This window comes from Chelon labrosus (genome assembly GCF_963514085.1).
Source record: "Chelon labrosus genome assembly, chromosome: 9".
NCBI classification, from domain to species: domain Eukaryota; kingdom Metazoa; phylum Chordata; class Actinopteri; order Mugiliformes; family Mugilidae; genus Chelon; species Chelon labrosus.
In genome coordinates, this window is record NC_140359.1 from 5,623,407 (window position 1) to 5,635,090 (window position 11,684).

Genomic DNA, 11,684 nt, shown 5'->3' on the forward strand with positions numbered 1-11,684 from the left:
CAAGATGATATTTTGTCTTTGTCCAACTTGTCCATAAATAGTTAGAAAATGTGACCCAAATATGTAGACTTCAACACAGTCTATATGTATAAATTTCATTTTTTAGATCAACTGATATTATGTTGGATCAAAACAAATACGGTCAAGTTTGGAGCAGTAACCTAAAATATTTAAAACAACATCAATCAATATATTTTTTGCCGCGGGGTAGAACTCAAACTAACAGTCACTGACACATCGTGCTTCTAAGTCCATTATTCAGTCTTACATTTGTCTGTTTTGGCAGTTTGCACGTAACATTTTTTGCATATCTGCTGCTGCTGGTACAGAAACCAGTCTGGTGAGGGAAGTGAGGCTGAACTAAGCGTACTAGCCCAACTCCAGTCTTTTTCATAGTTGACATTTTGCGTTGTCTCTGCAGGAAAAGCACAGGTGTAATTAATATTAATGATGGCTCAGTTCCATTAAATTAAGTCCACGCTCCGGATCAGTCACTCGTAAGTGTTCCTGCTTCCTTCTCAAGTTATGCTACTTGTTTGTTGCAGAACGCTAGTGTTATTAATGTGAATAATTATATTACTGTGCTTACATTGTTCAAATGTCTTTGTTAAATGTCACCATTATTTAAGTATGCTTCGTTTCAGACGTTAAATAATAATAATCGCATTTAAACTGCAAAGTGCCTCAGACAGCATTGCAGAGAAGAACACACAATAAATGCAAAGTGAAAGAAATAAAATCCAAGTGAAAAGAAAGAAAAGTACAACACTCAATAGCTAGATAAACAATAGGTATACAACATAATTATATATGGGCAAACTTAAAGCTGCACCCATCAATATTTTATCATAACAATAGGTGAGATTATTGTGCACATATGTAATTATATGATATAATATGTATGTAATATGAAGGTGTCATCATATTATATTGATGAACCCACACAGAAAAATTACCTGTGGCTTTGCTCAGCGTGATGGAGCTTTAAAGATTCCTAAGCTCATTATTTATTTTTTACAACCCACAACATTACTGACTTGGTTCTTTGTCATTACATCAGAGCATTGCCAGGTGACAGAAACAGATGCTATTACAAAAAATAAAGTAATAAAGTAACTAGCTTCTCGTCAGGAGATATTTTGTCAGGAGCTGGTGGAGACTAAAACAGAGTTAAAAAAAAATGTATGAACTTTTAAATTAGCGTTCATCAAGGGACCAGACACACAGCTCTTCATGAATGCTGATGCTGCTTCAGCCAACAAAATATTAGTTTAGGTGATAAGATTTCAGTGTTTAGTTCTCAGCTTGTTACACAGCTTCCGGCTGCAAATTAAGAGTCAACAACAACAGCAGCAGAATTAAGAAAGCCATGAAGAGGACTAGCTATGGAAATTGGCATCATGTAAGCAAACCATGGTCAATCTCAGCCTGTCACTGAACTAGAATGACCTTACAGCACCCAAACATGTGCCAGTACAGAACAAATACCCACATACAATGAACATCTTGTGCTGATATAAAATGGATTTTGGATTCAAGACTAAACCCTCATGGTTAAAAATGTGTCCACTGTTTACTGATTGAATTAACAGTGTATTAGTTTCTACTACTGTTTCCTCTCTTTTGAAATTCCAAGGCAGCTCATTAGCAGTAAATTTGAAAAGATACTATTTGAGATCTCTTTTTTTTTTTTCAGGGTAATTAAGTTTTGTATGAGCTGCAACTGTTTTGTTATATATTCAACACAGTTTTTTCTATTATTTCAAAGCTTGTGTAGTTTATACATCCTGTATGTTGAAGCTATTTTTCTTATGACTTGACTCTTTGTGGATACCTCATTTTGGCATTCCACTCTTGGAATACATCCACCCCAGAGGGATGAGTGTTGTAAAGTAGCTGGTAGAGGGTGGATTTAGCCCAGCTCACAGCCCGCATGAGCTGCTGGTCTGAATGTTTGTACCGCTGGCTTCCTGCCTCTGTAATTAGTGCTGTCACATCAGTGTCCTTCACACCCAGTGGGCAGCAGGAGCGTGAGGTGCGGGCGGCCCCCCTCACAAGCTGATCGATGGGCTCGCCCTGCCTCCAAACACCCTGCGCCGCATGATAGAGACATAACACACACTTGTGCATAGACGTGTGCGAGGGATAGTGTGCTCATGTGCCATCACGCAAATGTGTGCAAGTCTCTGTAGGAAAAATATGGATATAGTGCACAGAAACGGGTCATTCTATCGAGCCTTTAACATGCTCTACCATAAAAATTTCAACCTCATTTCAAAACCATCAAATACACAGTTTCACTATATCTGAGTGAGCATCCAATTTAGCATTGACTTCAAATGCACAGAGCCTGAATATAGTCATCAATCGCATACATTAACACACACATACACAGCAGTACTCAAAGTTTGAAGTCTTGCGCAGATAATTAAAACTTTAATTTCTGATCCATGTGTAGATATTAAACCGTGTGTGTGTGCATTTGTGCATGTGTGTGGGGATAAAGTGAGCGGCGACAAGTGTTATTAGGATGAGTGGTGCTCATTAGAACTTCATTGAAGTTAAAGAAACTACATCTCATCAGCCTCTCAGAAAGTTGTTCAAAGCCTGGTTATGAAAGTTCATCTTGCCCGTAGAAGAAAATGGTGTCATATGAAAACAGTTTGCTTTGCTATAGCGAAAAAAAGTAGGGAACCAAACTCCAAAACAAAGTTATGCCTTACACTTGATCCACATATTTTCAATTTGTGAAAAACTAACCATCTACCATCTCTGAATTAATATGCTGATCAGATGAAATGTCTTAAACAAAGGGAGCGAAATCGATGGTGTAAAGGGAAGAAGGCAAAAAAGACCATCAGATCAGACAGTAAGACAATAATAAGACGGCTTACCTCGATCACTTGTCAGCTGGAATGAAAGAAAGGAGAAAAGGCCTTTGCTGCTCGTAGGGTTGCATCAATGAAAACATGCCAGTGGATCTCCAACAAACTACTGAATGCTACAAACTCAGCAAAGAGGAAAGCTCCTTTCTATTTGTCACTCTCTTTGTATCTCTCTCTCTCTCTCTCTCTGTCATGACTGGGTCAATAATGGGCGAAGTTGAACCCAGCAGAGGCAGGAAGTTGTTTCAGAATATGGTTAACACCAGGCACTGATAGGAAATCTCTCAACATACTGCACCAACGGGTCAATATGAGTAGCATTGTGGAAAAAGTGATAGGTAGTAAGGGGATGGCGCTCACGAATATTCATGCTGAGAGCTAAAATGGATTTAGAGGTGGAGGCAAATGCAGTTGCGCATCTTATCTGGGCAAGTTTAGACAGTGCATGTATCTGGCAATATCAGATTTTTAACATAAAATCTGCAAAAGCTCGTAGTGACATTACTGAACTGTAACTTTTTACTGGATTCGGAAACACCTACAGTATAAAGTGTGCATGTTTGATGCTAACTGACCTGTTGGAATTGTATTCTTATCAGTTCAAGGCCTGTGGAATAGTTCTCCATTGTGCCTCATCAGCGAATAGACATGGGCCTTCTAAGGGTGTAATGTGGTGTCTGGCAACAGAATGTTGTTAGTGGGGGACCTTTGGGTCCTATGGGTTGAGGGGAGGGGCCTCTGTGGATCATCCCACAGATACTTGATCAGTTTGGGATCTAGTGAATTTGGAGGCCAGGTCAACACCTTGTGCTGTTCTTCATGATTTTTGAGTTGCTCCTAAACTGTTTTTGTGTGTGTGCCTGTGTCAGGCTGCATCCTGCTGGGGATGGCTGCTGCCATCAAGGAGTGTCATTGCTATAGGGTGGGGGTGCCTGGTCTGGTCTAGGTGGGTGCTACATGTCTAAGTTACATCCACACGAATGCCAGGTCTAAGAACACTGGATTGTCACAAGATGGTCAATGTTATTTACTTCTCCTGTCAGTGGTTTTAATGTTGTGGCTGATTGGTGTATTTGTCAATGTGGTGCTAAATTACAATTTATTCTGAAGGGGACATGATTATATAAACCAAATTACAATACAGTCAGTGTGGGTGGGTGCCACAAGTGGGACAGTCAGGGATCACCACATTCAACAGGCTCCATCCTTCAGGGAACATTAATGTCTGTACCAATTTTCACGGAAATTGAACTGACGGTCCATCTGGGTCAAGGTGGTGGACAGACAGACTGACATTGTTCTCCTCAGTGCCTGGCAGTTTGGTTCTATTTCTGTCTGCAACCACATTTCTGCTCATCTTTCTCTCCCCTTATTTCTAGGCTGACAGCACAGTCGCAATTATACATGCTGTATTATACTTTTATTCAATAAAAAAAGAATTTCCAGAGGATTTAAAATAGCTGTGGCCTTCTGGGAGCCACGATGTCTGATGGTTACTGTTCATAATAATCACAATAGCTATGGAATATAAATAAAGAAAATAACCCAGTTCCTGTATCCGCTGATCACGGATAACTTTATTTCTCAAATTATCTCAGACAATCTCGGGTTAACCAGTAGACTTAATTCTTGTTTTCATTTTCATGTCTCAACATCTTAGCAGATAAAATCAAATCTGCGTGGCTTGATACAATGGTATGGTACAATGGTGTGAATATTCTTTGTTGTCATTTGAATGTAGTGAATTTTGATGTTGTTAGCTGCTGTAAGAGCATCATCCTTCCTGATATTCCTCACCACTGAGCAGATTGAAGCTGATGTCCTGCATTTATGTCGCATTAACTCATCACAGCGAACCTGAAGGGTTCTCCAAAACACCCAGGCACAGGCACCCAGAAAATAGTAATAGTTCTAATAAATCAACACCAAACAGATTGGAATAACTCCAACATTTTACAGCTCTTGGTTAATATATTTTAAATAAGATCTAAAATATGTACTTTATATCACTGTGGAAATGAGCTTTCCAGCTCCAACATTAAATGATTTCTCCAGGGAAGATTTAACTGTCTCTCCTAACTCATCCACACAGTGTCCTTAATGACTGTTAAATGGGAAGCCATTCATCAACCAAAGATCCTCTCCTTCCCTATGTCTATTAAGAATTTAAAGTAGTGGATATATTGTTTTTCCTTATTTAGCACATACAGCACATCTGCTTTGCTGGCATGCCTATGGAAATATTGGTTAATGCTATAGAAGATAAACAGTAAAAGCAATGGATCCTTTAACATAATCATATGTAGGCTGCTTGTTCCTACTCTGATACGACTCGTAGTGGATAAGGAGATTTTTGTTGCAACTTGAGAGATTGTCAGTCATCCAGGTCATATCATATCCAAAATAAAAATAAAACAAAGTTAAGTGGACTTGTCGAGTTTTCTTGAAGATATCTTACCACTCATCCAAATGCCTTCTTCAGCTCAAAATGACTGATGGGAAGTTGTGTGAGTTTCAAATGTGCACCACCCACAAATGTTCCTATAAAAACCTAAACTTTCCACCAATCATTTGGAACTGAAGAATCCACTTGGCTGAGAAGTGAACCATCTTCACGAAAACTCAACAAGTCAAGCTGTCTTTGTTTTAGCTTTCTTTTTAATGTGGCAGTGCAAAAAAAAATGGTCTAGCTGAGGGATCCTCCTAGTGGCACTGCCAGGGAGTGACTCCTCATTGGCTACTTCTGGCACTCAGTGTGGCATTCAGTGTGACACACAGTGATGCTTCGAAGGCATTCAGTGTGGCACACAGTGTCATCCCTGTGACCCTCTGTGAATACTTGTGACTACTTGTAATGACTTACCGGATGTGGCTGTCACTCTGTCGACAGAGACTATCAATCTCTTAGCTGTTGAGAGTCTTGTTGCCAAGAAGGGCAGGGCCAAAGGTCTTGTTTTGTTTGCACAACAGCTTTATGTTGGACACTGAGCAACTTTTGTTCAAACTCATTTTTATTACTAAAGTGACCGTAGGGTCACTGTGTGCCACCAGAAGCCACTGAGTAGTCAGTCTGTGACTATGCCACTAGGAGGATCCTGGTGTCAGAATGTCAACACAGCCACATCCACCTCAACCTCCTCCTTATATGGACTTTTATAACAACTGCACAGGATAGAAGATAAGGAAAGAAAAAAAAAAAAACAATATAATATGAGCTCAGTGAAAGAAACCACTAGAGGACACTTTCCCTTAAAAAGGCATGTGGTTTTGGAACCTGTGCTTCAGCAAGTAATGTGCTGTGTCAAAGCAGTAAAATAAAACTAAGGCTCATAAACAAACGGCTTCTGCAAACAACCCATGAGTCATTTTTTATGGAGGACAATCTCTATAAAAGTCTACGTAGCTATTCTATGAAATCCATCATAAAATAATAAAAAGCCACGATGTTGTGTTTCGTTTTTTACTCAGAGTAAATCCTAAAATCATAGCCATGCTGTTACATGCTGATGCTTTATACATATTTATATGGTCATCTTTAACTCAGAGCAACAAGTCACAGTCTTCAAGCTGTGTTGTCAATTGCTTCTGGGAGAAAAATAAATGGCTGGACTGGACGTAGGCGAGACACAATCAGGGAAAATAGCCACACTTGAAAAGTAAATTGCTAGTCTTCATCACAAAATAAGTGATGAAATCTGCAGAGGAGGATAGATGATTTTCAACAGAGTGAGTAAGCCAGGACCACTTTAAGCTTCCACGATGATGAATGACAGCATCTGTCCTTGTCCCTAAAAACTCTTGACAATGGATCGATGATAATAACCCCCGCCTCTCCTCATATTGTACAAACTCAGAGAGCGTCTAGAAGACTAGAGATAAGCTATTAAATGTAGTCTGCTAAAACCTAATGGAGCGGGACTGCAGATATGAAGACGCGCGGTTCATAAAGAGCACTAAATCTATAAAAAATTTAAGTAGGAGGATGAGACACAGGATACATATGATGAGATTCCACCCTGTTATCACCCAGCAGAAGAAATCTGTCGCCTTGAGAAGCTTATGGTATCAAATCTGTCCTTTTACCCCACAGCGTATGAAGCGTTTAGTGTGAAATTGACTGCAGATTGGTTGGTCAAGTTTCCTCTGTAACTGAAGCCAGATATGTGGGTAATTGAATCAAGGGTTCACACAGGCATGGACTGCCTATCGTCGGGTTAAGGGTTAGAGTGACAGTTGCCTTCCAGACATGTCAGAAACTTGCACCGATCAGGCATAACATTATGACCACTTGCTTAATATTGTGTAGGTCTCCCTTGGGCCTTTGGGTCCAATGGGTTGGGGGGTTGGGGGGTGTCTAGTGAATTTGGAGGCCAGGTCAACACCTTGTGCTGTTCTTCATGTTTCTTTTGAGTTGTTCCTAAACTGTTTTTGTGTGTGTGTCTGTGTCAGGCTGCATCCTGCTGGGGATGGCTGCTGCCATCAAGGAGTGTCATTGCTATGGGGTGGGGGTACCTGGTCTGGTCTTTTGGGTGCTACATGTCTAAGTTACATCCACATGAATGCCAGGTCCAAAAGCTTCCCAGCAGAACATTGGATTGTCACAAGATGGTCAATGTTATTGACTTCTCTTCTTTTAATGTTATGGCTGAAAGGTGTAGCCTAAAAATGAGCGGCATTAATATTTCCGTTATAAAAGAAAATAGCAGCAAGACACACTCATGGGGAAGGTTATCATCTAACAAAACCCCTAATGAGTGTCACATTTACGGGCCTTTGTGGATTTACTGTGTTTGTTCCCTCAGTCTGACCTCTAGTAGCCAGTAAGAGGCACTGCACTGTTTATAGGTCAGGTAGCTAGGTATATTTATTAAAAGTATTGTGGGTATATTTTTTTCTCTTTACTGGATTGATCAGTAGAGAGAAAGATGGAGCCATGGGTGAGACGGAGGAAGTGACAAGCAGGAAATGGTGCAGGCTGCATTCCAACCGATGACACTGCATTGAAAACTGTAGCCTCAGTCTGCAGAGCGCCCGCTACTTTTATGTCATGTTATACTTCTGCTGCACCATATTTCACGCATACATATTGTTCTTTTTACCACACATTTAGCCATAAGCTGCAGGTTAAGTGTTGACATAGAAGTTATTCACTGTTGTAGATTAATCAACTCATCAGTATGATACGCAGTTAAAATGAACAGCAATACTGAAATGCTTCACACACTGTGAACATGTACTTTTGCTTGGCTAATAATACTTATGTGGCATTACTTAAGAAAGATTTAACATTGCTCTAGTGGTATTATTAATTACTAAAGGATCTGTCCACCTCTTTATCTGCTTGAGGCCGCTTCCCAGGGGATATTATGAAACCACTCATTTTTGCTTCACATTTAAAGGTTATTACCGATATTTCAGTTATCTCGGGTGCCCACATTTACGCTGAACACTTGCCTGTTGTAAACATTCCTCCTATGTGCCCACAACCCAGAATAAAGTCATCGGAGGATCTTCATTAAACGCTCCATCGCTGTGTGCTTCAAGCCAAGCAACACACTGAGGCAGAAACTTGTTCACCCAGAAGACAAGAACACCTAGGAAGACAACAGAGCAATTTAGTTTATGCAGTGAGGAATGCACAGACCTGTAATTTGGGGAAACTTCAACGCAGGAGAGTCAGCTCTTCAGGTCAGGATCATAGGCCGAATATAGAGATGGACAAACTCTCTGTGACATCACCCTTTGGATTCTGAAAATAGGTCAGGACCATGTACATCTGAAGAACGAGGGGCACTCTTATGTGGACAACATCTTCCACATTAGCCAGAGAAGACAGATTGTTTAAAAGAGGAGTACAGGAAGCCGTCTATGTCAAACTGGAAAGCCCCTCACTGAACAGGGGACGGGGACTGAAGCATCATTTATCACCCGCAGTCTGAACATCTGTCTCCATTATGTTGTTTCTTCTCAAATCATTGAGTCACATTAATTATCATTGGAGTTTCAGTAATTGTGAAAAAGGAAAAACAAGCCACCATCCAGGTTAATCTGAATAATAACATCCTCTAATTGTAGGTGAGTATTGGGTCATTAACAGACTCTACTAATGTGAGTTAGCAAAGTTTGCACCACCAACAACAAATGTTCTAACTAAAACCCCAACTCCACACCAGTCATTTAGAACTTGGATGAGTGCTAAAAAGTCCAGTCACTTTTGTTTTTGCTTTGTCTTTTAGACAAACTATGGCTTGGATGACTGAGAATATACACATGGGGGTTAAAGGTTTTTGGTTAATTAACAACTGCCAAGCCCATCTGAAGTATTTTATTTGAATATTATTCGAATCCATGGGCCGACTGGGCCTTTCTTGGTGGAGTTTCTCTCCGGGTATTCCGGCTTCCTCCCACCATCCAAAGACATGCTGGTTAGGTTAATTGGTGATTCTAAATTGGCTGTAGGTGCGAGTGTGAATGGTTGTCTGTCTCTCTGTGTTAGCCCTGTGATAGACTGGCGACCTGTCCAGGGTGTACCCCGCCTCTCGTCCGATGACAGCTGGGATAGGCTCCAGCAGACCCCGCGACCCTTAACAGGAACAAGCGGGTACAGAAGATGAATGAATGACTGAATGAAAAACTGACACTTTGAATAAATACTCCTACTTTTAACATTTGCGTATATTTTATTGATATTTCTTGGTATATTGGGTATTACTGTTGGATATTAAGTCAAACTGTTGCTAAAATCTGCAATAAGACATGTTTTGGGTTCCTTGGGGGCAGCAGAGAACAGATGTGAACACAGATGTTTTTTATATCTGTGTACAAGTCTCAGAGCGGCATTAGCATTCATTCAGAGTCATCTTTTGTCCACCTCAAAAAAACAATCACATAGGACTCCTAAACAAGCTTAAGAACAGGCAGGGAACTGCACTGCTCAGCAGGTTCATCATTACCACGACCCCCTTTCACTTCATTGTTTCTTTTTTACATAACCATTCGATGCATGTTATGTATAAGTTGAACAGGATTTAATTATCACGTACATACATCTTTTGTCCAATGAACTTTGCGTCACCTTGTCTATTACATTTAAAGCACACTTTCAACTTAATAGCACTAATACTGGGAATGATGATAATGGGAAATGATGTAATGATCCAAAACTAAATTATATAATTTGTAGTTCACCAGCTGCCTCCAGAACATGGTGTATGTTGTTGACAATATGTGGTGCCTGGTGCTGCAGCGGTCGTTTGGTGTAATTTCAGCAATTTTCCAAGAATCCTGGAACTGTATATTATGTGTGCTCGATGCATGTGCTCTTTGCAACAAGTGGTACGGATAGAGAGCCTGTTTCCTCCACAGACACGTGTGGAAACTGTGTGTTTCCTCTCCTGACTGTGACAACAAAATCCATGTCCATATTATCATAATCACGGCTTGTTTGGATGTGCGCACATCCTCCACTCAGGCTGTTGAGTGCATGTTTTTTTCCCATCTCCTCCGCGTAATTATTCCCCACCGCTTTCTCTTGATCATGCCGATGAGGGAGGAAGAGAGGTGAGAAGTGAATGAGGAAAGATGACCCGCAGGAGGAGAGTGGGCTGCGTGCGTTCATGCATTGCTTGTGAATTGAATTAATATGGTTGGTATTATCTCATCCGGGGAGAGGGCTTTACGGAGGCAGAGTGTGGAACGAGGGAAGCAGGACACATGAGTAGGGAGAGATCTGCCTTTGTGAGAATGCCTGTATGGGAAAGTACTGGTGCACGTTTAGCATTAGAGAGAGATGGTGAACTACATTTTGTGTAACTGCAGACACAACTGACTAATCACCACTTTGTGATATTTCTCTTTTTCACTTTCCCTCAGAGTTAGTTGCAAAGACATGTGTTAGGTAACAGATGGTTTGCAAAAAGATTAGAAAAAGGGAGATAACGCTTAATCTGACTCTGTCATATCTCAGCTGTTCAAAAACTGAATATTGAAAAATGTGCAGCACTCTCTCTTGGTCAGAACCAATAGATTCCTCTCTCCCATGGTTGTTTGCCAGAAGGCCCCTTCAAAGAAATATGGTAAGAAAACTTATTTCCAAAACATGGAACACTTCCATAGGTTTACTGTATGCATGTGTTGGTGGACATTAACAAAAATGATGTAGTGATGCTATGTAATGGTGACTGACCCTTCGCTCTGCAACCATGTCTAAGAAATGTATATCTTACTTCACCTTTAACTTTTACAGGAGCCTAAAGGTGAAAGTTCAGTGAGGATGATCTGTTTCCACATCTTCAACATGTGCTTTCTGCTTCCCCACACTATCAAAACCACTTAGTTAAATGATAATTTAAATTTTAGTCAGGAACAGTTGTTAGAACTAATATTTTGGCCGTTAGTGTAGTCTCAGATAATTGAGTCTAGACACTGTGAACAGATCTACATTACTGATCTGTCACCTAAGCTTCATTTCAACATCGCCAATTATCGTTTTTCTGCCTTCTCCAAACCAGTCAGTCCCCAGACCCCGTTCTTTACATTGATTGCTATTCTGTCACTCTGACTTTCATACAGCCGTCTTCCTCCACGTCTCCACTTCTAATGGTTATCCAGACGCCTCAATCGAAAGTCTCCTTCAGGCTATTGCCTGGACTCCAGGGGGTCCTGTCTCCATCTCTTACCTTCATCTGGGGCTCCACTCTAACCAACGAAATAACCCACAAGCTTGTTACTTCAATACATTTCGCTTTCTACTTCTAAACGATCTCACCTGTCCAGACGTCCTTCAGCTTTGCTTCCTGA